Raw genomic sequence first — 25399 nt, forward strand, 5'->3', positions numbered from 1 at the left:
CTACAAGAGGAGAGGCTGTACTTGATCTGGTACTGGGAAATGAACCTGGTCAGGTGTCAGATCTCTCAGTGGGAGAGCATTTGGAAACAGTGATCACAATTCTATCTCCTTTATCATTGCATTGGAGGGGGATAGGAACAGACAAATTAGGGAGACGTTTAATTGGAGTAAGGAGAAATATGAGGCTATCAGGGAGGAACTTGGAGGCAAAAATTTGAAACAGATGTTCTCAGGGAAATGTACGGAAGATATGTGGCAAATGTTCAGGTGATATTTGTGTGGGGTTCTGCGTAGGTATGTTCCAATGAGACAGGGAAAGGATGGTAGGGTACAGGAACCATGGTCTACAAAGGCTGTTGTACATCTAGTCAAGAAGAAAATAAGAGCTTACAAAAGGTTAAAAAAACTAGGTAATGATAGAGATCTAGAAGATTATAAGGCTAGTAAGAAGGAGCTTAAGAATGAAAATAGGAGACCCAGAAGGGGCTTTGAGCAGGCCTTGGTGGACAGGATTAAGGAAAACCCCAAGGTATTCTACAAGTATGTGAATAGCAAGAGGATAATATGTGAGAGAATAGAACCAATCAAGTGTGACAGTGGAAAAGTGTGTATGGAACCGGAGGAGATGGCAGAGGTACTTAATGAATACTTTGCTTCAGTATTCACTACGGAAAAGGATCTTGGTGATTGTAGGGACGACTTGCAATGGACTGAAAAGCTTAAGCATGTGGATATTAAGGAAGAGGATGTGCTAGATCTTTTGGAAAGCATCAAGTTGGATAAGTTAGTGGGACTGGACGGGATGTATCCAAGGCTGCTGTGGGAAACAAGGGAGAGGATTGCTGTGCCTTTGGCAATGAACTTTGCATCATCAATGAGGACGGTAGAGATTCTAGGGGAATGGAGGGTTGAGGTCCCTCATTCAAGAAAGGAAGTAGGGATAGCCCAGGAAACTATAAACCAGTGAGTCTTACTTCAGTGATTTGTAAGCTGATGGAGAAGATCCTGAGAGGAAAGATTTATGAGCATTGGAGAGGTGTAATATGATTAGAAATAGTCAGCATGGTTTGTCAAAGGCAAGTCGTGCCTTGCGAGCCTGAATGAATTTTTTGAGGATGTGACTAAACACACTGATGAAGATAGAGCTGTAGATGTAGTGTATATGGATTTAAGGAAAGCATTTGATAAGGTACTCCATGCAAGGCTTATTGAGAAAGTAAGGAGGCATGGTATCCAAGGGGACCTTGCTTTGTGGATCCAGAACTGGCTTGCCCACAGAAGGCAAAGAGTGGTTGTAGATGGGTCATATTCTGCATGGAGGCCGGTGACCAGTGGTGTGCCTCAGGGATCTGTTCTGGGACCCCGACTCTTTGTGATTTTTATACCTGACATGGATGAGGAAGTGGAGGGATGGGTTAGTAAATATGCTGATGACACAAAGGTTGGGGGTGTTGTGGATAGTGTGGAGTACTGTCAGAGGTTACAACGGGACATTGATGTGATGCAAAACTGGGCTGAGACGTGGCAGATGGAGTTCAACCCAGATAAGTGTGAGGTGGTTTATTTTAGGAGGTCAAATATGATGGCAGAATATCGCATTAACGCCAAGACTCTTGGCAGTGTGGAGGATCAGAGGGATCTTGGAGTCTGATTCCATAGGACACTCAAAGCTGCTACACAGGTTGATTCTGTGGTTAAGAAGGCATATGGAGCATTGGCTTTCATTAGATCTGAGATTGAGTTTAAGAGCTGAGAGGTAATGTTGAAGCTATATAGGACCCTGGTCAGACCCCACTTGGAGTGCTGTGCTGAATTCTGGTCGCCTCATTACAGGAAGGATGTGGAAACCATAGAAAGGGTGCAGAGGAAATTTACAAAGATGTTGCCTGGATTGTGGAGCATGCCTTATGAGAATAGGTTGAGTGAACTCGGCCTTTTCTCTTTGGAGCGATGGAGGATGAGAGTTGACCTGATAGAGGTGTCCAAGATACTGAGAGGCGTTGACCATGTGGATAGTCAGAGGCTTTTTCCCAGGGCTGAAATGGCTAGCATGAGAGGGCATAGTGTTAAGGTGCTTGGAAGCAGGTATAGAGGGGATGTCAGGGGTACATTTTTTACGCAGAGAGTGGTGAGTGCGTGGAATTGGCTGCCGGCGATGGTGGTGGAGGCGGAAATGATAGGCTCTTTTAAGAGACTCCTGGATGGATATATGGAGCTTAGAAAAATAGAGGGCTATGGATAAGCCTAGATAGTTCTAAGGTAAGGACATGTTCGGCACCGCTTTGTGGGCCAAAGGACCTGTATTGTGCTGTAGATTTTATATGTTTCTACGTATCTTATTTCTAATTAAGTATGTTATGTGTGATGAGCAAACCATGGGGAGATGGGGTCCAGAGTTGACCACCATGAACTATGCTGCTAACGAGAGCGAGATAAAGAGGGGGAGAGGCGCCATGCTACACATACTGATAATGAGAGAGACACAAGGATTTAAAATTATGGCTCCTTCGCTGATTGTTGACTTTACTTTCAAGGACTTTGCCTGCTTGTGTGAATCCTTGCTGACACAGCAGAGTGATGTCAGGTGCCTGCTGAGACAGGAGGGAGTGGCCAGTTTGATGGACATGATCAGTTGATGGATGGCTGGTACCCCGGCTGGGGAGATAAAAGATGGAGTCTGCTGAGACACAAGCAGACACACCACTGGACACTGAAAGAGTGTTGTGCACCCACAGGAAGGTGGGGGCTTGGAGGATCGATTCGGGGGAATCGGTCAGAAGCTCACAGTGTGTGAAACCAGGCCAGTGGGGGCTTGTGTGTGTGTCCATCCTCGCCTGGGTGATGAGCCCACCACTGAAGAATGGTCTGGCCGGGAACGGAGGGGTCATAATCGGTGACCACAATGGTACAATGGAACAAGAAGACAACGGAAGGTTTGCCTGCTGCACCTGCTCATCTCTCTCTCTCTCTCTCTCTCTCTCTCTCTCTCACTCTCTCTCACTCTCTCTCACTCTCTCTCACTCTCTCTCACTCTCTCTCACTCTCTCTCCCTCCAACGTCACAACAGCAACTACCTCAACCCAAACTGAACTGAACTGAACTCTGCATTATCTTAAGACTATTCATTTACCCCTAGACTATGATAGAGCTTGGTTTTGATTCTTATTCCTACACTTCAATATTTCTCATTGCTAACCTGTTTTATATGTATATTTGAATTTTTGATACTGTATTACTTAGTTTAATAATAAACACCTTTAGTTACAGTATCACCAGACTCCAACATATCATTCCATTTCTGCTGGGTTGGTAACCCAGTCACAGGGTACGTGACAAGTACATGTTCCACACAGCATTGTGGGCCAAAGGGCCTATATTATGTTGTAGGCTTTCCATGTTTCTATCATCAGTGTGAAAGGTAAATGCAAAAATATTATATGTGTAAGAAGTCATCCAAGGAGCAAAACAAAAAAAAAACAGTATAAATGTTAGAGTGCAGTCAGACTTGTTAAGAATGATCAAGTAACATCAAGAGGAATGACAGAAAGACAAGGAACAAAAAATCATTCCTCTACTTTCAATGTCTGTGATGGATGACTTATTCATCTGCAACTCATTAAAATGAGTTGAAGTCTGCTTAACCTATAGGAATTTTACCTGCGTTTTGGAAATGTTTTGTGTTTTGGGAATCTTTTATAAGATAGAAAATCTCTGTGAGTTTTAAATGTGTTTTAAAAATTTGTCTGGACTTAAAATTAATCCCTAAAATTAATGAACTGTGTTTAAACGACTTTGTTCGCTGGAAGTAGATGCTCCTTGGTAGGGAGGGGTGATCCACCGCTCAAATAGTGGGTGTTGACAGCTAAGCCCACAGTGGAGAATAAACAGGGACATGATCTAGACTTTAAAGAGTAGGGGGCTACTCTATAACCTCCCTTTTGTGAGTGTACCCGTAGCTATATTGGATAGGGCTTAAGATCTTAGTTTGAGTTTAGAATTTCATGGTCAGAAAACCCAATACCAATACAGGGTGGTGTGTAAGTAGATTTAAAAAAACTGATAGCATTTACCATCAGGGTCGAGGACAGCTTCTACTGCACATTAATAAGTCTATTAAATGATTCCCTGATATGGTAAGATGAACTCTTTGACCACAAAAATACCTTGTTCTGATCTTGCACCTTATTGCTTACCTGCACTGCACTTTCCCTTTACCTGCTACACTTTATTCAGCATTTCTTGTTCCAATTTGCTCTGTCTAAATGCACCATGTAATGATTTTATCTGTATGAACAGTATGTAAGACAAGCCTTTCACTGTATCTCAGTACATGCGGCAATAATAAACCGATTCCAATTCAACTACTGTCTCGGATACCCAGAAATCAAATGAACATGTTCTTTGACTGCCCTAGCTGACTGTCTTTGCTCAGCTATATTTTAGGAAACAAACTGGTTTAGGTAACCACTTGTTTGAACACTTGTTCAGTTATTGTAAGAAGTTGATATTTTGTTCCAATCATTGCACTGCTCCTGTTGTGAACAGTCGGCAGATACTGTATTTCAGCAAAACAACTCTAATGATCAAAGTTTGATTAAAAAATGCCATCATGACAGCACAAAAATTTACATTCAGTAAATTAAATGCAGCTTAAGAGGCTAGTTTTTCCAATATTCTCATATACCATTTTGGTGTACAAACCCATTGTTTAATAACATCCTTCAGAAAGTATCTGCTGTCCTTATGTGCTCTGTTTTATATGTCACTATGCAATTGATTTAACTCCTGGGTGTCAAGATCTCTGGGGATCTAACCTGGTCCCAACACATCGATATAGTCATAAAGAAGGCAAGACAGCGGCTATACTTTATTAGGTGTCTGAAGAGATTTGGCATGTCAGCAAATACAATCAAAAACTTCTATATTCCTTGGTATCTACATTTCTGAGGATCTCACCTGGTCCCTGAACTCCTCCATCCTAATCAAAAAGGTGCAACAGCACCTTTATTTCCAGTGGAGCATCAAGAAAGCTCACCCCTGTCCCAGGATACCGATGGAATTTTACCGCTGTACCATTGAGAGCATACTCACCAACTGCATCTCAGTGTGGTATGGCAATTGTCCCGTATCAGACCACAAAGAACTCCAGCGTGTGCTGAAAACTGCCCAGTGGATTATCAGCACCCAATTGACCACCATTGAGAACATCTACCATAAATGCTCCCTGGGCAGGGTGAAAAACATTATCAAGGATGCATCTCACCCTAACCATGGACTTTTTACTCTCCTCCCATCCGGTAGGTGCTACAGGAGCCTCTGCTCCCACACCAGCAGGCACAGGAAGAGCTTCTTCCCTGAGGCTGTGACCCTGCTGACCCTCACATCACAGTGCTAAGCAGTATTGCACTCGTATTGCACTGTCTCAGTACTTTCATATTTGTGTGCTGTAGCACTTACTTTTTATTCACAGTTATTTTGTTAGTAACACAATTCCTTGGAACACAAAGCTTTGGACACTACCTCACATTTTTATGTACAGTATTTCTGTTTTTGCACATTTTTATAAACTATTCAATATACGCAATTGATTTACTTGTTTATTTATTATTACTTTTTTTCTCTCTCTCTCTGCTAGATTATGTTTTGCACTGAACTGCTGCTGCGAAGTTAACAAATTTCATGCCACATAATAAACCTGATTCTGATTCTTTACTTAGTCATGGATTGATCATCCTCCTCGTACTTCATTTTATACACCTTCATTGAGATTTTATGTGAATACTTGCCCCTCCTTATTATTTTAATTATTTTCCCAGTCTATTTTAGGCAATTATACCTTACAACTTTGTAAATTTATTTCAATTTTAAATTATTAGTTTTAGAACTAATTTTATTATTCTCAAAGTGAAAATGAAATCCTTTTCTCTCCATGAAGACTCTTTACTAAGCAACCATCACTGATTCTGTATCATTGTAAAGTATATAGAATACTTGCAGATCTAAAATATTTCATACTGGGTTTGTTCCACAATGCATTGTACTAGGAATCATGAACACTTTGTAAAGTTACATCACACCATGTTTACCTTGCCAATTGATTGACATATATGAAGATTAAATTCACCCACAATTATTGCCGTAACTTTTCTTACCGTTCCTGTAATTGCTTGATTTATGTTCTGCCCTAGAGAGTCCATAGATCATTGCCATCAGTAGCCGCTTTCCCTTGCTATTTTTCTCTTTCATTCGAAGTGACTCTACAACTTGATCTTCCAAATGATCATCATTTTTCACTCATGCACCATCATTCATTGTTAACAGAAGCTCGCAACTTCCTTTTTATTTTTGCATATTCTTCAAAATTGTAAAATTATCCAAAATGTTCAGTATCCAGCTTTGTCATCTTGCTATTTTGTTTCTGTAATATCTATTCATTCATATTTATGCTTGTTTCTACCATCAGTTCACTTGTTACAAAATGTTGGTGCATTTAGGCAAAGAACTCTAAATTTGACCTTTTACAATTTTTCTTCATGTTCACACAATCGACTTCAGGCAAAAAACAGCTGAACAGCCAAACACATGAAAGAATTCTCATAGACAGGGATCAACGAAGAAGGAAAGGAAACTGATATTTTAAATATTTAAAGGAGCACTTAATTAAAACTGAATATTTGTATCATAAAAGCTTAAATACAGCCAACCTTACAATTTTTGTCTTTATAGCTATTTGTGTGAAGAAATTACAATACACATACATAGCGTCTCACTGTAAGCAGTAATTAAAGTCGCTCTGCAAAGTATACACTGCACTTGGAATCATGGGAGAGACAAGAAGAGGAGCCATTTCTACCACCACAGACGCAGCAGAGAAAGCGTCAAGATGACTCTGGATAAAGAGGGCAGATCCGCTGGGGCACAGGCTGGGATCTCATTAACCCCGGTCGGGTCGACTGGGTGAGGGTGAATGATGTTGAAAAACCCGAAACACCTGATGACCCCAGGTAATATCACTGATGATGTGTTCTAGCTTAGCATCATGCGGATGTTTCTGTAAGAAGAAAGCCTGTTGCTCTTACAGCATTTAAATTCTGAGACCTCACAACAAGCACCTAAAATATTCAGGATATTTTACAGCAAATGGCTCATAAAGACTTCTTTTTTGACAATTCAGATTATTTTTCTTTTGATTACAGTGGAGAAAGATTCAAAAGAGCATAATCTACTGAGGAACAATAAGCCTTTGGCTGAAACTTCAGGATTGTCAACTCAAGTTCATGAGCAGATATCCTGAAGGTGCTCACCATTTCACTGTGGAAGTATGGAAAATTGTATCATTACAACTGAAGAATCTGGGCCAATTATAGTAAAGAAGGGTGCATTCCGTAGACCAGTCGATTTCCAAAGACTTTAAAAAAGGAAATGAGAATATTGCATTCTGAATTCTAAATCCAGAGAACTTTAAGCAAATATATTTTAGTTACACCGTAATTTCGGGAAAGTGGAAACAGAAAGAAGGCACAGACCATGTGAATTTTGGAAAATCAAATATGCAAGTTTGGAATTTGCATAGGTGAACAGAGAGAGATATAAAGAAATATGGGCAAAAGACAGGTAACACATTTCAATCAGATATTAAGTTGTAGAAACAGTATGTGTAATTAAATCAGATATTCCAATGAAAAGGTTTAACACAAAGTCAAATATTCAGATTGCAGCAAGAAGTCACCATACATAAACATTGTATTGTTATACTCAACATGTCAAATTCTTGTTTCATCTATCTACATCATGAACATATTGTTGCATTTATTCTACACACCTTCATCCATTGAAAATTTAGAACCATCGTCATCAATCCCATGAGTAACAACAGGACAAAACCCCAACGGAAAGGTGAACAAAAGGGGGTGGACTTTTTTGAGTGTTGATCTTCCATGTTTGGAGCTCACAGTGAGCTTGTGTTAGTAATCACTTCTGGAGCTTAAATCTGCAATAGCACAGAACAAACATTGAAACCCAGTCTGACAACACTATAATGGTAATTCATATGCAAATTTTCATTTTAATTGGCAGCACCATTACAAACAAACATTCAAACAATTTTGTCATCCACGAATACTCTTGTCTTTTCTCAAATGAATCCAAGCATTTCTGTTTTTATTTTGGATTTCCAACATTTGCAACATTTGCTTGTTGAATCCCATACTCTGTTTATTCCTTGTGCCCTTCAATATCTCACATGGTCTAATCCTGCACCCTCTCTCTCTCTCTCTCTCTCTCTCTCTCTCTCTCTCTCTCTCTCTCTCTCTCTCTCTCTCTCTCTCTCTCTCTCTTCATATTTGCAGGCACATAATAAAATAGGCCAAAGTCAGCATAGTTTCCTTAATGGGAAATCTTGCCTGACAAATCTGTTGGAAATCATTGAGGAAATAACAAGCAGGATATGTTGTGTATTTAATATCAGTAACATTTAAGTAATATTGTAAATATATTGTTTGATTAAGCATTCTTTGTTGTTATACATAATTTTATATGTTATACATTATTGGTTATCTGTAAGAGGAGTGTGAATGGCATACGTAATTACGCCACCCTGTTGTATGTGCACACCCACTAAAATAAATAAAACAAAGTAGACACGTTATCCCTGGACTCCTGTGTTTTTCTTTTGATTAGTTTTTGGAATTACAAAACATAATGACGGCAACAAGGTCGTTTTAAAATGAGCCCGAGGTTACTACCTATGTTTCATTCTTCAGAAGGAGAAGGAGAGGGAGTGATGTTAGAGTTTAAAATAGTATGCATATATGTCTTTGGATGGGGAGAAAGATGGTTGAGTTAAAAAATAGGCATAAAATGGACAAAATTCATGAGTTCATAAACAGTGAGTACTGGATGATAATAAAAATAATAAATAAATAAAGTAGAAGTGGCTGGCTGCATCATAAAGAAAGACGTGTTTGATTGCACAACAGATAAATGGATAATGTATACTGAACAAGCTGAGTAATATTTTTGAAGTAAATGAAATAGCTGATGAAAAGCAAATGCCAGTTTTGCTGCATACAATAGGTGGAAAAATATACAGTTTGCTTTGAAGTTTAACTGCTCCAACAAAACTAGCTGAAATATGCTTTGCTAATATCATGCGGGAACAAAACCATTGCTGATTGTAGAATGCTTCAGGTTTCGTAAGAGGAATCAAAAGGAAGGGGAAGTATATTTCAACTTACTAGGCTGAATTGAAGAGATTGTCAGAGCATTGTCAGTTCAGTGATGGGCTTAATGATGCACAAAGATATCGTATAGTTTGTGTAGTCTTACAAGAAAGCATTCTTAAATGCTCCTAACTGAAGAACAACTCACATTTAAAAGAGCAGTTGGAATCAATGTATCAATAGTAATAGCAGTGAGAGACACAACTGAGTTGCAAACAGGAATGGAATTGAGTGTGAGCAAAATTGCAACATCTAAACAGAAATCTGCCTGGTTGAACAATTGTGTTAGCTTACAACAAACAGATGTAGGTTTAAAGGCAAAACTTGCAGAAATTAAATAAAATAGGAAGAATATTTTGGGCTGACAAAAATATATGGACTGCACAGTGAAGACATAAAGATAAAATGTCAAGTTGCAGTTTCAACAACAGCACTAATCAGCATGCTGTTGATAAAAATCTGATAATGATGAGAGTGACACAGCACTGGGTAGCCTTATGATTTATAAGTCCTATACCTATATATATACCTTGATAACATTTTGCTCCATTCATTGGATTGATTTTGATTAATCTCTATTGGTATGATCTGAAAGAGATATAATAGTCTGGGCAGTATATTTATTTTAATAGATTCAATCATTGAACTGAGACTAAAAAAGGGAATTAGGATCCTTCTTGTTATATCTTCCTTAATTTCTTTTATATAAAGGCTGATAATTGCATTCTGATAATGTTGCCAAATTTTTTGGCATAATGATGCCCAAATATTTGAAAGACTCTGTTTGCCATGCCCAGGGATATCTACTTTAAATTTCTCTTGGTGGGTTATAGTTATATGAAGAGTAAGTTGATTGTCCTAGATAGATCAAAATGTCATCTGCGTAACAAGCCAATTTATGCTCTGCCCCTTTAATAGTAATTCAGCTGATATCTTCATTTTGTCTGATGTATTGAGCTAATGGTTCCAGATATAATGCGAACAGTAGCAGTGACCATGCACAGCTCTGTCTCATGCCCCTTTCTAGGTTAAGACTATTTGATAAATATCCATTGATTTTAATCCTAGCAGTAGGGTTGTCATATAGTGTCTGTATAGTTTTAATAATTGTGTCATGGAAAACAAATCTATGTTAAATTCTGTAAAGAAATTTCCAATTAACCACATCAAATGCCTTTTCTGTGTCCACTCTTATCGCTATTGCTTTGATTTTATTTTTTTTTGTATATAATCCTTAATGTGACGTGGCCTTCATATATTGTCTTGTGTTTGGCATTGCTGTATAAAACCAGTCTGATTGTTATGTATCAGTATGGGTAGAAACTCTTCTAATTGTTTGGCCATGATGGAGGTAAATAATCTACATTTCTAAATCTACATTAAGAACAGATATTGGTCTAACTGACCCACATTCCATTTTATCCTTGCCTTCTTTCATTATAGCTGAGATTATCGCTTTCTTCCAGCTGGTTGGCATTTGTGCCTTTTTTAGAGCCCAGTTCAGTGTGGGGAGTAAAACAGGAATTAACTAATTTTTAAATTCTTTGTACCAGTCTGCGATATACCCATCTGATCCTGGTGATTTGCTTAATTTAAGCATACTAATTGCAGCTTTTAGCTCAACTTCAGTTATGTCAGCAGTCATCGTTCTATTTTGTTCTTTGCTTAAAGTGGGTAACTCTAGAGAATTCAGAAAGGTGTCAATTTGGGTTATGCTTCCCCCTGGAACCTTAGAATTCAGAGTTTTGTAAAACACTTCAAAAGCTTCTTGAATTTCACTTAGCTTATCTTTTATTGCTTTCGTTCTTGGGTACCTAATTCTATGAATTGCATTTTCTGCTTTTTTTTTCAGTTTCCACACCAGTATTTTCATAGATTTTGATCCACTTTCATAATCTCTCTGTTTCAGAAACATTAAATTTTTCCTAATTTCTTGTGTAGCCAAACTATTAATTTCATTCCTAATTTTAAAAATTTCCTCTAGTGTATCCTGTGCCAAATTCAATTTGTGTTTTTTCTAGTTCCTTCAGTTCCTTATTTTGTAATTCCTCTAATGTTTTATTCCTTATTTTTTTCTTAAATGAAAATATTGCTATAATTTTCCCTCTTAAAATAGCCTTCAGAGTATCCCGTAGAATGGGAGGTGAAACCTTTCCATTATCATTGAATTCTATGTAAAGACCAATTTCTTTTTTAATTTGTTCCTTTAAGTAGGGATTATTGAGTAGACTTGAATTTAGTTTCCAAATAGTATTCTTTAGTTGTAGGTCAAAATCAACAGATAAATATATAGGTGCATGGTCACTTACATCTATTGTCCCAATTCCACAGGTGTTTATTTTGTCTTTGTCTTTTCCAAATAATCTATTCTTGTATATACAGAATGTGGGGGCAGAAGAATGAGTGTAATCCCTTCTGTTGGGGAAGAGGTCCCTCCATATATCATTTAGACCAACACCCTCAAAAGTGTATTAACTTTCTTATGTAAGGACTTTGTTTCATAGGTTTTTCTATTTGAAGAGTCTAACTTTGGTTGTAATTGTAAATTTAAGTCTCTCCCACATATCGGGAGACCCTCTGTTTCTGTTACTATAATATTAGTAATTTTCTGAAAGAAACTAATATCACTTCCTAGGGTGCATACATATTCAACAGAGTAACTGAATTTCCATCTATATTCCCCCTTACCAGAATATATCTGCCCTCATCTCCCATTTCAAATACTTTTTCAAAATTTAGCTTGCTTGAGATCAGAATAGCAACTTCTTTCCTATGTCCTGATTTATATGAGGAGAAAAACAAATTAGTGAAGCCCATTCTCTTTAGTTTTCCATACTCATTATCACTTAAGTGAGTTTCCTGTAAATATACTACATGGGCTTGTTCTTTTTTCATCTTGGATAGAATTCTACTACATTTGCTTGGATTTAATAGCCCATCAACATTAAAAAATGAATTTTACTTCATCCTTAGCCATGTGTATTTATCTGTCAATATATCATTTAAATTAGCAGAATAAAACTTAATCGATCTACTCCCTGAACAAATAAGAACCAAGAAATGCGAATAATTAAAAAAAGGCAACGAAGGAGTTATTCCAAGCCTGAAGTCTCTAGTATATGACCCTGGGTTGAGCTGGATGAAATGTCTAGCTGTGGGGGATAGCCCCTCCTACCTGTGAGTTGAGGGCCCCCATTGCAGTACCCATAAAAATAAGTGAATAAATTTATATCCATTACACAGAAAAGATTTCCCAGTGTATTCCCGTCATATATATATTCTCATTTGGGTGAGAATAAAAGGAGTGAATGAATGAATAAAAAAGAATAATCGAGTAATATAAAATCCACATTGTAATAAGTATTTCTCCAGATAGGTATATCACCATCTATTTTTGCTTCTGTTTAGCTTCTCAACACTTTTAAAGTTAGCCAAACCTTACGGCTCTTCTGGAGGGGGTGAGTGCTGTATTCGGAAAACTCACAGTCTCTTCCTGATATACTTTTCTCGCCCTCCTCCCATCCCCTGCTTTCTTGATTCTCTCACTATTTCCCAAGCAGATCGGGATAACTGCTCAGCTAGGCTTTCCTTTGGTTTGATCCCACTAACAGGCAACTCTCTGGCCTTAACGTCTGTACTCACCTCTTCCACTGTCCGATATAGTTGCATCCCATCTTCATAAAACACTCGCAGTTTAGCAGGGTACAGGGTTTGGAATCTATACTTCCCTTGCTTTAATATTCAATTTACTTCACAGTATTCTTTACATCTCTGCAGGACCACCGGGGGGTAACTTTGATCAAAGTATATCAATTTCCCATCTAAAAACACCCATTTCTTTCCCCAGGCCCTTTGTAGAATCTCTGCCTTGGTATTGTCTTGAAGGAATCTAATTACTATTGAGCGTGGCTTATCTTCTCTGTCTCCAGTAGGCCACGGGGCGAGCGCATGATGTGCCCTCTCAATTTCAAGCTCCATAGTCAAAGGAATCTGTAGCGTGTCCTGCAGCAACTTTCGTAAAACTCCATCACGGACAAACACTCCGCTCCTTCGGGAACATTGTATATCCTGATATTTTTCCGTTGTGATCTTCCCTCCAGGTCAAGCAGTTTACTTTCTTGTTGATTTAATATTTTTATCATCTTACTTAGTATCTGTTCCATGCTTTGCACGTGATCTTCCACCTTCTCAATTCATGTCTCTGCCACCGCTATTTTTTGATTGATGTTGGCGAGCTCTGACTTGATATCATTTAGTTGCTGTTTCATCTCGTCCATAGGCTCCACAGTGACACTTTTTTATCTCCATTCTTGCCCCCTTTATCAATTCAGATATTTTTGAAAGATCTTATATTTGATGGATTAACGGGGCAAAATATGCATTTTTCTGGAGGAGCTATTGACTTAAGCTGCTATTCTGGACAATGACATCACCGCAACCCCTCGATGAGGAATTTCTTTAGCCAGAAAATAGTGAATCTGTGGAATTTGTTTGTCACAAGCAGCTGTGAACACCAATTCTTTATATATATTTAAGGCAGAGGTTGATAGATTCTTCACTGGTCAGGACATGAAGGATACGGGGAGAAGGCAGGAAATTGGGGCTGAGAGGAATAATCATCAGCCATGATGAAATGGCGGAGCAGACTCGATGGGCCAAATGGCCTAATTCTACTCCTATACCTTATGGTCTTAAACATGGAAGGAGTTGACTTATTAAAAGGGTCTTTGCTGAAATAAGCACAATTTATCTCAGAATTATGGACAATTGCTATAAGATATGGTTTAATTTACAGAGAGGGAGGGATAGGCAGTTAATAAATTATTCAATAAATTTTTGAATGGAGGTAGGATGAAAGTAGTGCTGCTATTATGATAAGAGATTAAAGAAAGCCATAATACCCAAATTTTTCTTTATAGTATATGAGAACAGGATGTAAATGCAAAATCAGATAAGACATCAAACTTACTTACCTGCACTGCACATTGTTGGAAGTAACCTTATCTAGTGACACTGGCATTGGATGAAAATTATCAGTAAAGAACATTGTATTTGAAGTAAACATTGGGGGAGCTGACTTCTTAATAGCACGGTTGCTGAAATAACCAACAATTTTCTCAGAATTGTACACGGTTAATGGTAGCAGTAAGCAGTTAGTACATTACTCAGTTATGTAGTGATCCTTGCATTGGATAAAAGTTATAGGTTAAAGTTCCATAAATGAACCAGAGTGTTAAGATTTTGCAATAGTAATTTTTAAATACAGTTTAGTCTGGTTATGGAATTGATATCAAGCGAGTACCTTAACAAATGATAACATCAACTTCACTAGCTGGCACATTTATTTCTTCTGCCAAAGTGAATGACCATGCATTTTCCAACATTGTATCATGGTTGATCCTTTTCTCCCCCTCCTCAGCCGCAGCCCCCGTTCTTCTCCATGTAACCTTTGAAGCTGTGTCCAATCAAGAACCTATCAAGCTGTCTTAAATACACCCAATAATCTGGCCTCCAGAGCTGCCTCTGGTAATAAATTCCATGAATTCACAACCTTCTGGCTAAAGAAATGTCTTCCCATCATTTCAAATGGATACCCCTCTGTTCTGAGGCTGTACCATCTTGTCCCAGACTCCCCAACCACAGGAAACACCCTTTCCAAATCTACACTGTCTAGCCCTATTAACATTTGAAAGGTTTCAATGAGCTCTCCATCATCCTGCTAAATTCTAGCAAGTACAGACCTAGAGCTGTCAAATGTTCCTCGTATGATAACTTTTAATTCCCAGAATCATCCTGTGAACCTCCTCTGAACCCTCTCCAATGCCAGCAAATCTTTTCTTAGATGATGGAAGCATTTAATCAAAAAATCAAGGTGAGGCCTCACTAGTGCCTTATAAACTAATGGTCACCAACCTTTTTAAGCCCAAGATCCCCTGCTTCAGCCTTAGTGAATACAAGATCGACTCCAAATCTATTAGTTTCACGCATGCACACTGGGGCAGAAAAGACCGGAAGTAAAACCCTGCAACCCAGAAGCAGAAATAATGTATAAACACCAGGGGTCACCATCCTTTTTTTTTGCACCACAGACCAGTTTAATATTGACAATGTTCTTGTGGACCGGCTGACGGGGGGGGGGGGGGGTTGGTGTTAAACGCAACGGGAATACAGCAATACTCGAAGCACGCTCCTTATGTCCAGTCTATTCTGCAATTTAGTTGACGTGGCTCTCAGCTGCTGTCCCGTTTGCTCACGTTTTTTCCACTGGAAAAAAAACTCAATGGGTTTGTCTTTCAGTGTGGGGTGCTTGGACTCAAGGTACCGAAGCTGTTTTGAGGGCTTCATTGTCTCATTAGACAGCCTCCCACCCTCTCGCCCGCCGCCTTGTCCAGGTGCGTCTGTTCCTGTACCGGGGCCGCGGCGATCACAGTCCGGAGAAAGAACGACCGACCGACCGAGCGAGGAGTGCATTTGGACGTGCACTCGCCCCCCTTGTAGGATCTATTGGCCGACAAAAGTTTGTTTCAGTAGATCACAGCGAGGTAGCTGCTCTGCTGCATATGAAACCCTGAGTCTGAATGAGGTCTGTGAATATTTTAGTACCGGGTTCCCCACGAACATTCAGAGGGCTAAACAGGTTCCGAGACGGCGCCCGTCTGTCCGCACTCCGGGCCGGTAGCATAGGCACTTCTCACCAGCCGGTTACCCGAGGCCAACCAGTGATCCCTGACTCGCTTGGGTAATGACCTTGCGTGTATTCAAGTTCAACAGTGGGCATGACAGGGAATGAGGAAAGGAGCAGCTGACTCATATTGTTTCCTCCGGCCCGGTGGTTGGGGACCACTGTGTAGTGCGGGGGTGGGGGAGCTACACGCATGCGCACTGGTCGGAAAGAACGGAACTAAAACCCCGCAACCCGGAAACAGTCTCTCAACAGTATTTATGTATTTATTTTTCTTTTTTTTCGAGATCTACTGGAAAAGTCTCCAAGATCGACTAGTCGATCGCGATCAACGAGTTGGCGACCATTATTATAAACCTTCGGCATCACATCCCTGCTTTTGTATTCTAGACCTCTTGAAATGAATGCTTACATGGCATTTGCCTTCCTCACTACTAACGCAACTTGCAAGTTAACCTTTAGGACTCCAAGTCCCTTTGTATCTCAGAGTTTTGGATTTTCTCCCATTTATAAAATAGTCTGCACATTTATTTCTTCTACCAAGGTACATGACCATGCATTTTCCAACATAGAAACATAGAAAACCTACAGCACAATACAGGCCCTTCGGCCCACAAAGCTGTGCCGAACATGTACTTACTTTAGAAATTACCTAGGTTTACCCATCGTACTCTATTATTCTAAGCTCCATCCATCCATATTGCAATCTCTAAAAAAACCTCCTCCACTGCTGACAGCACCCATTCCACGCACTCACCACCCTCTGTGTAAAAAATGTACCCCTGACATTTCCTCTGTACCTACTTCCAAGCACCTTAAAACTATGCCCTCTTCTGCTAGCCATTTCAAGTCAACTCACTTTTATTGACATTTCAACCATAACTGCTGGTACAGTACATAGTAAAAATGAGACAATGTTTTTCAGGACCATGCTGTTACATGACACAGTACAAAAACTAGACTGAACTACGTAAAAAAAAAACAACACAGAGAAAGCTATACTGGACTACAGACCTACACAGGACTGTGTAAAGTGCACAAAACAGTGCAGGCATTACAATAAATAATAAACAGGACAATAGCGCAAGGTGTCAGTCCAGGCTCTGGGTATTGAGGAGTCTGATAGCTTGGGGAAAGAAACTGTTACATCGTTTGGTCGTGAGAGCCTGAATGGTTTGCAGCCTTTTCCCAGATGGCAGGAGGGAGAAGAGACTGTATGAGGGGTGCATTGGGTCCTTCATAATGCTGTATCCTTTGCGGATGCAGCGTGTAGTGTAAATGTCCATGATGGCGGGAAGAGAGACCCCGATGATCTTCTCAGCTGACCTCACTATCCGCTGCAGGGTCTTGTGATCCAAGATGTGCAATTTCCAAACCAGGCAATGATACAGCTGCTCAGGATGTTTTTCCCAGCCCTGGGAAAAAGCCTCTGACTATCCACACAATCAATGCCTTTCATTATCTTGTACACCTCTATCAGGTCACCTCTCATCCTCCGTCGCTCCTTGGAGAAAAGGCCAAGTTCACTCAACCTATTCTCATAAGGCATGCTCCCCAATCCAGGCAATATCCTTGTAACTCTCCTCTGCACCCTTTCTATGGTTTCCACATCCTTCCTGTAATGAGGCGACCAGAATTGAGCTCAGCACTCCAAGTGGGGTCTGACCAGGGTCCTATATAGCTGCAACATTACCTCTCAGCTCTTAAACTCAATCCCAGAACTAATGAAAGCCAATGCTCCATATGCCTTCTTAACCACAGAATCAACCTGCGTAGCAACTTTGAGTGTCCTATGGAATCAGACTCCAAGATCCCTCTGATCCTCCACACTGCCAAGAGTTTTGCCGTTAATGTGATATTCTTCCATCATATTTGACCTACTAAACTGAACCACCTCACAGTTATCTGGGTTGAACTCCATCTGCCATGTCTCAGCCCAATGTCCCACTGTAACCTCTGACAGCCCTCCACACTATCCACAACATCCACAACCTTTATGTCATCAGCAAATTTACAAACCCATCCCTCCATTTCCTCATCCAGTTCAGTTTTCAGTTCAGTTTCAGTTTATTGTCATTTAGAAACCACAAATGCAATGCAGTTAAAAAATGAGACAATGTTCCTCCAGAATGTCATTTATAAAAATCATGAAGAATAGGGGTCCCAGGACAGATCCCTGAGTCACACCACTGGTCACCGACCTCAATGCAGAAAATGAACCACCTACAACCACTCATTGCCTTCTATGGGCAAGCCAGTTCTGGATCCACAAAGCAATGTTCCCTTCGATCCCAAACCTCCTTACTTCCCTAATAACTCTTGCATGGGGTACCTTATCAAATGCCTTGCTAAAATCCATATACACTACATCTACGACTCTACCTTCATCAATATGTGTAGTCACATCCTCAAAAATTTCAATCAGTTAAAAAATGAGACAACGTTCCTCCAGAATGTCATTTATAAAACTCATGAAGAATAGGGGTCCCAGGACAGATCCCTGAGTCACACCACTGGACACCGACCTCAATGCAGAAAATGACCCACCTACAACCACTCATTGCCTTCTATGGGCAAGCCAGTTCTGGATCCACAAAGCAATGTTCCCTTCGATCCCAAGCCTCCTTACCTTCCTAATAAGTCTTGCATGGGGTACCTTATCAAATGCCTTGCTAAAATCCATATACACTACATCTATGGCTCTACCTTCATCAATGTGTGTAGTCACATTCTCAAAAGTTTCAATCAGGCTTGTAAGGCATGACCTGCCTTTGACAAAGCCATGTTGACTATTCCTAATCATATTATGCCTCTCCAAATGTTCATTAATCCTGCATCTCAGGATCTTTTCCATCAACTTAACAACCACTGAAGTAAGACTCACTGGTCTATAATTTCCTGCACTATCTCTACTCCCTTTCTTGAATAAGGGAACAAAATCTGCAACCCTTCAATCCGCTGGAAACTCTCCCATCCTCATTGATGATGCAAAGATCATTGCCAGAGGCTCAGCAGTCTGCTCCTTCATTTCCCACAGTAGCCTGGGGTATATCCTGTCCGGTCCCGGTGACTTATCCAACTTGATGCTTTCCAAAAGCTCCAGCACATTATCTTCCTTAATATCGACATGCTCAAGTCTGCTGCAAGTCATCCCTACAATCGCCAAGATCCTTTTCTATAGTGAATACTAAAGCAAAATATTCTTTAAGTACCTTTTCCATCTCCTCCGGTTCCATACACACTTTTCCACTGTCACACTTGCTTGGTCCTATTCTCTCATGTCTTATCCTCTTGTTCTTCATAGTTGTAGAATATCTTGGAGTTTTCCTTAATCCAGTCCACCAGGGACTTCTCATTGGCCCTTTTGGCTCTCCTAATTTCATTCATAAGCTCCTTCCTGGTAGCCTTATAATCTTCTAGATGTCTATCATTACCAAGTTATTTGAACCTTTCATAAGCTCTTCTTTTCTTCTTGACTAGATTTACAACAGCCTTTGTACACCACATTTCCTGTACCCTACCATCCTTTCCTTGTACCTTATATCCTGTGTAGAACGTATCTACACAGAACCCCACACAAGTCCAGGTGTCCCCGGTTTACGAATGTTCACTTCACGCCACTTCGATTTTACAAAAGACCTTCATTAGTCACCTGTTTTCACATTACAATGATGATTTTCACTTTTAAGAATATTTTTCCCATATAAATTAACGGTTCTTCGCTTTACGCCATTTTGGCTTAAGAAAGGTTTCATAGGAACACTGTACCTTTGTAAAGGGGGAGACACCTGTATCCCCTGAGCATTTGCCAAATTTCTTCTGTACGTTTCCCTGAGAACATCTATTTCCAATTTAAGCTTCCAGCTTCCTGCCTCATAGCCTCATATTTCCCCTTACTCCAATTAAAAGGTCCCCTAACTTGTCTGTTCCTATCCCTCTCCAATGCTATTGTAAAGGAGATAGAATTGTAATCACTATCTCCAAAATGTTCTCCCACTGATAGACCTTTCACCTGACCAGGTTCTTTCCTCAATTCCAGATCAATACAGCCTCTCCTCTTGTAGGCTTATCTACATATTGTGTCAAGAAAACTTCCTGAACACACCTAACAAACTCCACCCCATCTAAAACCCTCACTCTAGGGAGATGCCAATCAATATTTGCGAAACTCAAATCTCCCACCACAACAACCCTGTTATTACTACTCCTCTCCAGAATCTGTCTCCCTATCTGCTCCTCGATGTCCCTGTTACTATTGGGTGGTCTGTTAAAAACACCCAGTAGAGTTATTGAACCTTTCCTATTCCTAACTTCCACCCACAGAGACTCCATAGACAACCCCTCCATGACTTCTTCCTTTTCTGCAGCAGTGACACTATCTCTGAGCAGCATTGTATTTCATTTGCCACTTTCTTGCCCGTTTCCCTTCTGCAGCCTACCTGTTTCCTGAACACTACCTGTCCCTCTACTAATCTTCATATCATCTGCAAACTTGGCAACAAATTCATCTATTCCATCATCTAAATCATTGATATATAGCATAAAAAGAAGCAGTCCCAACACCAACCCCTGTGGAACACCACAAGTGACTGGCAGCTAACTAGAAAAGGATGCTTTTATTCCCACTCGCTGTCTCCTACCAATCAGCCAAATACATGAAGCATGCCAGTAACCTTCCTGTAATACCATGGGCTCCTAACTTCGTAAGTAGCTTCATTTGTGGCACCTTGTCAAAGGCCTTCTGTAAGTCCAAATATTCAACAATACAACTGCATCCCTTTTATCAATCCTACTTGTAATCTCCTGAAAGAATTCCAACAGGTTCGTCAGGCACGATTTTCCTTGAAGGAAACCATGTTGACTTGGTCCTATCTTGTCCTATGTCACCAAATACTCTATAACTAAATCCTGAACAATTGACTGCAACGTCTTCCAAACCACTGAGGTCAGGCTAATTGGTCTATAATTTCCTTTCTGCTGCCTTCCTCCTTCCTTAAAGAGTGGAGTGATATTTGCATTGTTTCAGTCTTCTGCCACCATGCCAGAGTCCAATGATTTTTTGAAAGATCATTGCTAATGCCAGCACAATCTCTACCACTACCTTTTTCAGAACTCTACGGTACAGTTTATTTGATCTGGGTGACTTGTGTACCTTTAGGTCTTTGAGCTTTTTGAGCACCTTCTCCCTTGTAATAGTAACCACACTCACTTCTCTTCCCTCACACCCGTCAATTTCCGGCACCCTGTAGTTTCTTCCAGAGTGTCCACCGTTATTATTTATCTGGCTTTATTTTCTGGCGGTCCTATGTCCACTCTCACCTCGCTTTTATTTTTCACAAATTTGAAAATGCTTTTAGTATCCACTTTGATATTGTTTTCTACCGTGCTTTCAGATTTCATATTTTCCCTTCAAATGATTCTTTAAATAGCTTTCTGTAGGGTTTTAAAAGTTTCCCAATCCTCTGACTTCGCACTTCTTTTTGGCTTTTACATTAACTTTGACTTCCCTTGTCAGCCATGGTCGTATTATTTTGCCATTTGAGAATTTCTTTTTTGGAATACATCTATCTTAAATTCCAAATATTCCCCAGAAACTCAAGCCATTGCTTGTCTGCTGTCATCCCTGCCAGCACCTCCTTCTTATTTACTTTGGCCAACTCCTCTCTCATACCAATGTAATTTCCATTACTCCACTGAAAAACTACTAGTCAGACTTGACTTTCTGCTTATCAAATTTCAAGCTGAACTCAAACATATTGTAAACAGGGGAAAATCTGCAGAGAATCTCCACAAAATGCTGGAGGAACTCAACAAGCCAAGCAGCATCTATGGATAAGAGTACAGTCGATGTTTGGGGCTAAAAACCTTCTTGGAAGATTTAATCTTATTCAAGGTGGGCATCCCTGGAAGAGGCTTCACCGTGTAGTAATTCAGTGACAATTGATTCTTGCTGACACAACTGTATTTCTATGTTATATTGACTGTTCTGTGGCACATTCTATTTATAATAAATTGCACATTGCACATATAGACAGAGATGTAACGTAAAGATTTTTTACTCCTCATGTATATGAAGGATGTAAATAATAAAGACAATTCTATTAAATTTAATAAGTAAAAACGTAGAAACATAGAAATCGACAGCATATTACAGGCCCTTCGACTCACAATGTTGTGCCGACCATGTAACCTACTCTGGAAACTGCCCAGAATTTCCCTAGTGCATAGCCTTCTATTTTTTCTAAGCTGCATGTACCTATCTAAGAGACCCTTAAAAGATTTTATTGTGTCCTCCTGCACCATTGTCACTGGCAATACATTCCACGCACCCACCACTCTATGTGTGAACATCTAGCTTTCTTTAAACATCTGTGAGCATCTAGCTTTCTTTGTATCGACTGCAGATTTGGCCACGAAGCCATCAATTTCATCACCCAAAGCATTACTGTATAATGTGAAAAGTAGCAGACCTGGCACTGACCCCTGGGAAACAACACCAGTCACTGGCAGCCAGCCACAAAAGATCCTCATTCCCATTCTGTGCCAGTCAGCCAATCTTCAATCCATGTTAATATCTTTCAAGTACCAGATTGTTTAATGTCATTTCCAGTACACGAGCGTAGAGGAGAACAAAATGATATGTAAACAAATAAAAACTCAATTAGATGAAGAACACAAAAATAATAAAAACACAGTAAATGTAAATATATAAGATAATTACACATGTACAATGTACTGTGTATGTTAATCAAAATGGCTTCTTTGTTAAGAGAAGGAATGCTTCTTTGTATGATAAGTGCTTTCTCTCGCAGTCGTTTAGCTTTAGACTTGCAGATATCGGGGTTGTATTCATTTGTTAACCAATGGGGGAATGTTATTTTGTCTTGTGGGGCTCGAAGCTTGGGGGTTTTCGCGGTCTTTTCAGGGGAGTCGGGAAGAAGACGCTGAGGAAGGTGGACGTGCGCTGCACTGCTCGGTCGACCACCGGGGTGGTCCCAGGTGCGAGGACGTGGAGGTCGGAGGAAAGTGACGAGGGGTCGAATGGTTCGATGGTTCAGCTCCAACGATGTGCACTAAACTGACTGAACTTTGATAAGTTGGCGCCTTTTACTTTATTTTCTTTTCCTTCATATATACTGTATTGCATAGTACTCTTTTAGTAAAATCTTTAAAGGGTATTCCATAACGGTATCTGGTGTGAGTTTGATATGGTGTGTGTGCACGCGGCATAAACTTGATTCTCACAGCACCTGCGTGTACGGGAGGTGGGGTTGGTGAGTGGCTGGATCTCCTTTTCCCCTAGACATATACCAGTCTGTTGGGTAAGTGTTACATACATATGTTAATTCTATGTCCACAGAGAGACCCGAGGCACAGGAGTGTCCGTATATAAGGTGACTCTGACAGGAAATGATATAGTGCTGCTGGGGTGGGTGTGGGGGTTGGTTAATGGGTGGAGGTGGAAATCAGTTTTACTGCTTGGGGAAAATAACTCTTCGTTGAGTCTGGTGGCCCTGGCATAGATGCTATGTAGCCTCCTCCCTGATGGGAGTGGGGCAAATGGTCCAAATGGGCGGGGTCCTTCATGATGTTGCTGACCCTTTTCAGGCATGTGTTTGAAAATATGTCCTTGATGGTGGGCAGGCTGGTGCTGGTGATACCTTAGGCAGTTTTGACTACCCGTCATACAGCCTTCCTGTCTGCTGCACTGCAGCTTATGCCTTGTGTAGTGATCCACCATCCTAGGATGCTCTCTACTGCACATCTGTAGAATGATATGCATATAGATGTGCATAGTCCAGCTCTCTTCAGCCTCTTCAGAAAGTAGAGGCAGTTGTGAGCTCTCCTGATTGTGAGGCATGTCTTCTGGGACCATGAGAAGTTGTGTGAGATGTGCACTCCCAGGAGGTTAAAACTGCTCACAGTTTCCACTGCTGTGCTGCCGATGTAAAGAGGGGTGTGAGTGTTGCGAGTTCTCCTGAAGTTGACAACCATCTCCTTTGTCTTGTTGACATTGAGAAAGAGGTTATTTGCCTGCACCAGGCCTCAAGCTCGTCCACCTCCTCTTCGTAGGCAGTTTTATTGTTGTTGGTGAAGAGTCTCACCACTGTTGTGTCATCAACGAACTTGACAATGTGACGAAGGATCTAGTGCTTTCCCAGTGTATATGTATATAAACCCTTCTCGGGCTTACAGCTGGGTGCAGTTATCAGTTTTAACCAATGTTTCAATGAAAAACAGAGTTTGTTATCGAAATGTCATTTAAAATCGATGGCCATATCTAGCTGGAAGCCTGAGAAAAGCTTATTTGTTGACAATTTGATTACTCGGGTAATAGCATTACCCAGGACCTCCTGTAATACCATCGGCTCTTATCATGTTTAGCAGCCTCATCTGGGCATCTTGTCAAAAACCTTTCAAAATTCAAGAAAAAATTATCCACTGACTGTCTATACTTCCTGTTACTTCCTCAAAGAATTCGACAGATTTGTCAGAAAATGTTTTCCTTTAAGGAAACTACACTGGTATTACTTTAATTTAATTTTCTATTTGAAGTTTGATACACAATTTTCGATTAGGGCACATGGATAACAGAGCGGCTATCTACCATCGCCAGATACTACTACAATACAGAGATCGCTCAAAAACAAACGTCCACAAAGACCTGCTGGCTGAATTACGGGACGTCGGCTTGCTGAGGGGAACGGGCCTACCTTCCTCAGACTTGCCTGATGCTGGGAGCCGGAGATGGAGATGTTGAAAGCGATGTGCGAGGAAGCAGAAGCGAGGCAAACAGGCAGGGGTCCGTGCCAGGCTAAAAGCAAACCCTAGCCGGCCGGCTCTCCCGTCCATTCTGCTCTCCAAAGTCCGCTCCCTGGACAATAAAATGGACTACATCTGTGAACTGTACGGAGCTATTAGCGAACTGCAGAACGCACACCCTGATGGTCTGTTTATTGTCGCCGGTGATTTTAACCACGCGAACCTTAAGACAGTGCTCCCCAAATTCCATCAGTATGTGGACTTTGCAACAAGGGGGGAGAACGCATTGGACCTGGTTTACACAAACATCCCCGACGCGTACAGGGCAGAGCCCCGCCCCCACCTCGGATACTCAGACCACATCTCTGTTATGCTAATCCCAGCATACAGACCGCTCGTCAGGCGCTTCAGACCAGTTCAGAAGCAGGTGAAAACCGGGCCAGCAGGAGCCATCTCTGCTCTTCAAGACTGCTTTGAGCACACTGACTGGCACATGTTCAGGGAGGCTGCAACTGATGGCGACTCTACCAACTTAGAGGAGTACACAGCATCAGTGACCAGCTACATCAGCAAGTGCATTGATGATGTTACTCTGTCCAAGACCATCACTACACGTGCCAACCAGAAGCCATGGATTACCGCAGAGGTGCGTGCGCTGCTGAGGTTCCACGACTCTGCCTTCAGAGCAGGCGATAAGGCAGTTCTAACAACGGAAAGGGCCAAATTGTCCCGA

The 25399-nt window shown here is 40.7% G+C and overlaps 1 long non-coding RNA gene across 1 annotated transcript in view; it reads right to left on the reverse strand.

The window, feature by feature from the left end:
- Positions 1-25399, reverse strand: part of LOC140727634 (uncharacterized) — a 112925-nt gene that overhangs the window by 15961 nt on the left and 71565 nt on the right. Inside the window, exon 2 of the long non-coding RNA XR_012098887.1 lies at positions 7823-7990. This is a non-coding gene — a long non-coding RNA (uncharacterized lncRNA). The remainder of the gene's footprint in view (positions 1-7822; positions 7991-25399) is intronic.

This window comes from Hemitrygon akajei, chromosome 5 (assembly GCF_048418815.1).
Source record: "Hemitrygon akajei chromosome 5, sHemAka1.3, whole genome shotgun sequence".
Classification (NCBI taxonomy): domain Eukaryota; kingdom Metazoa; phylum Chordata; class Chondrichthyes; order Myliobatiformes; family Dasyatidae; genus Hemitrygon; species Hemitrygon akajei.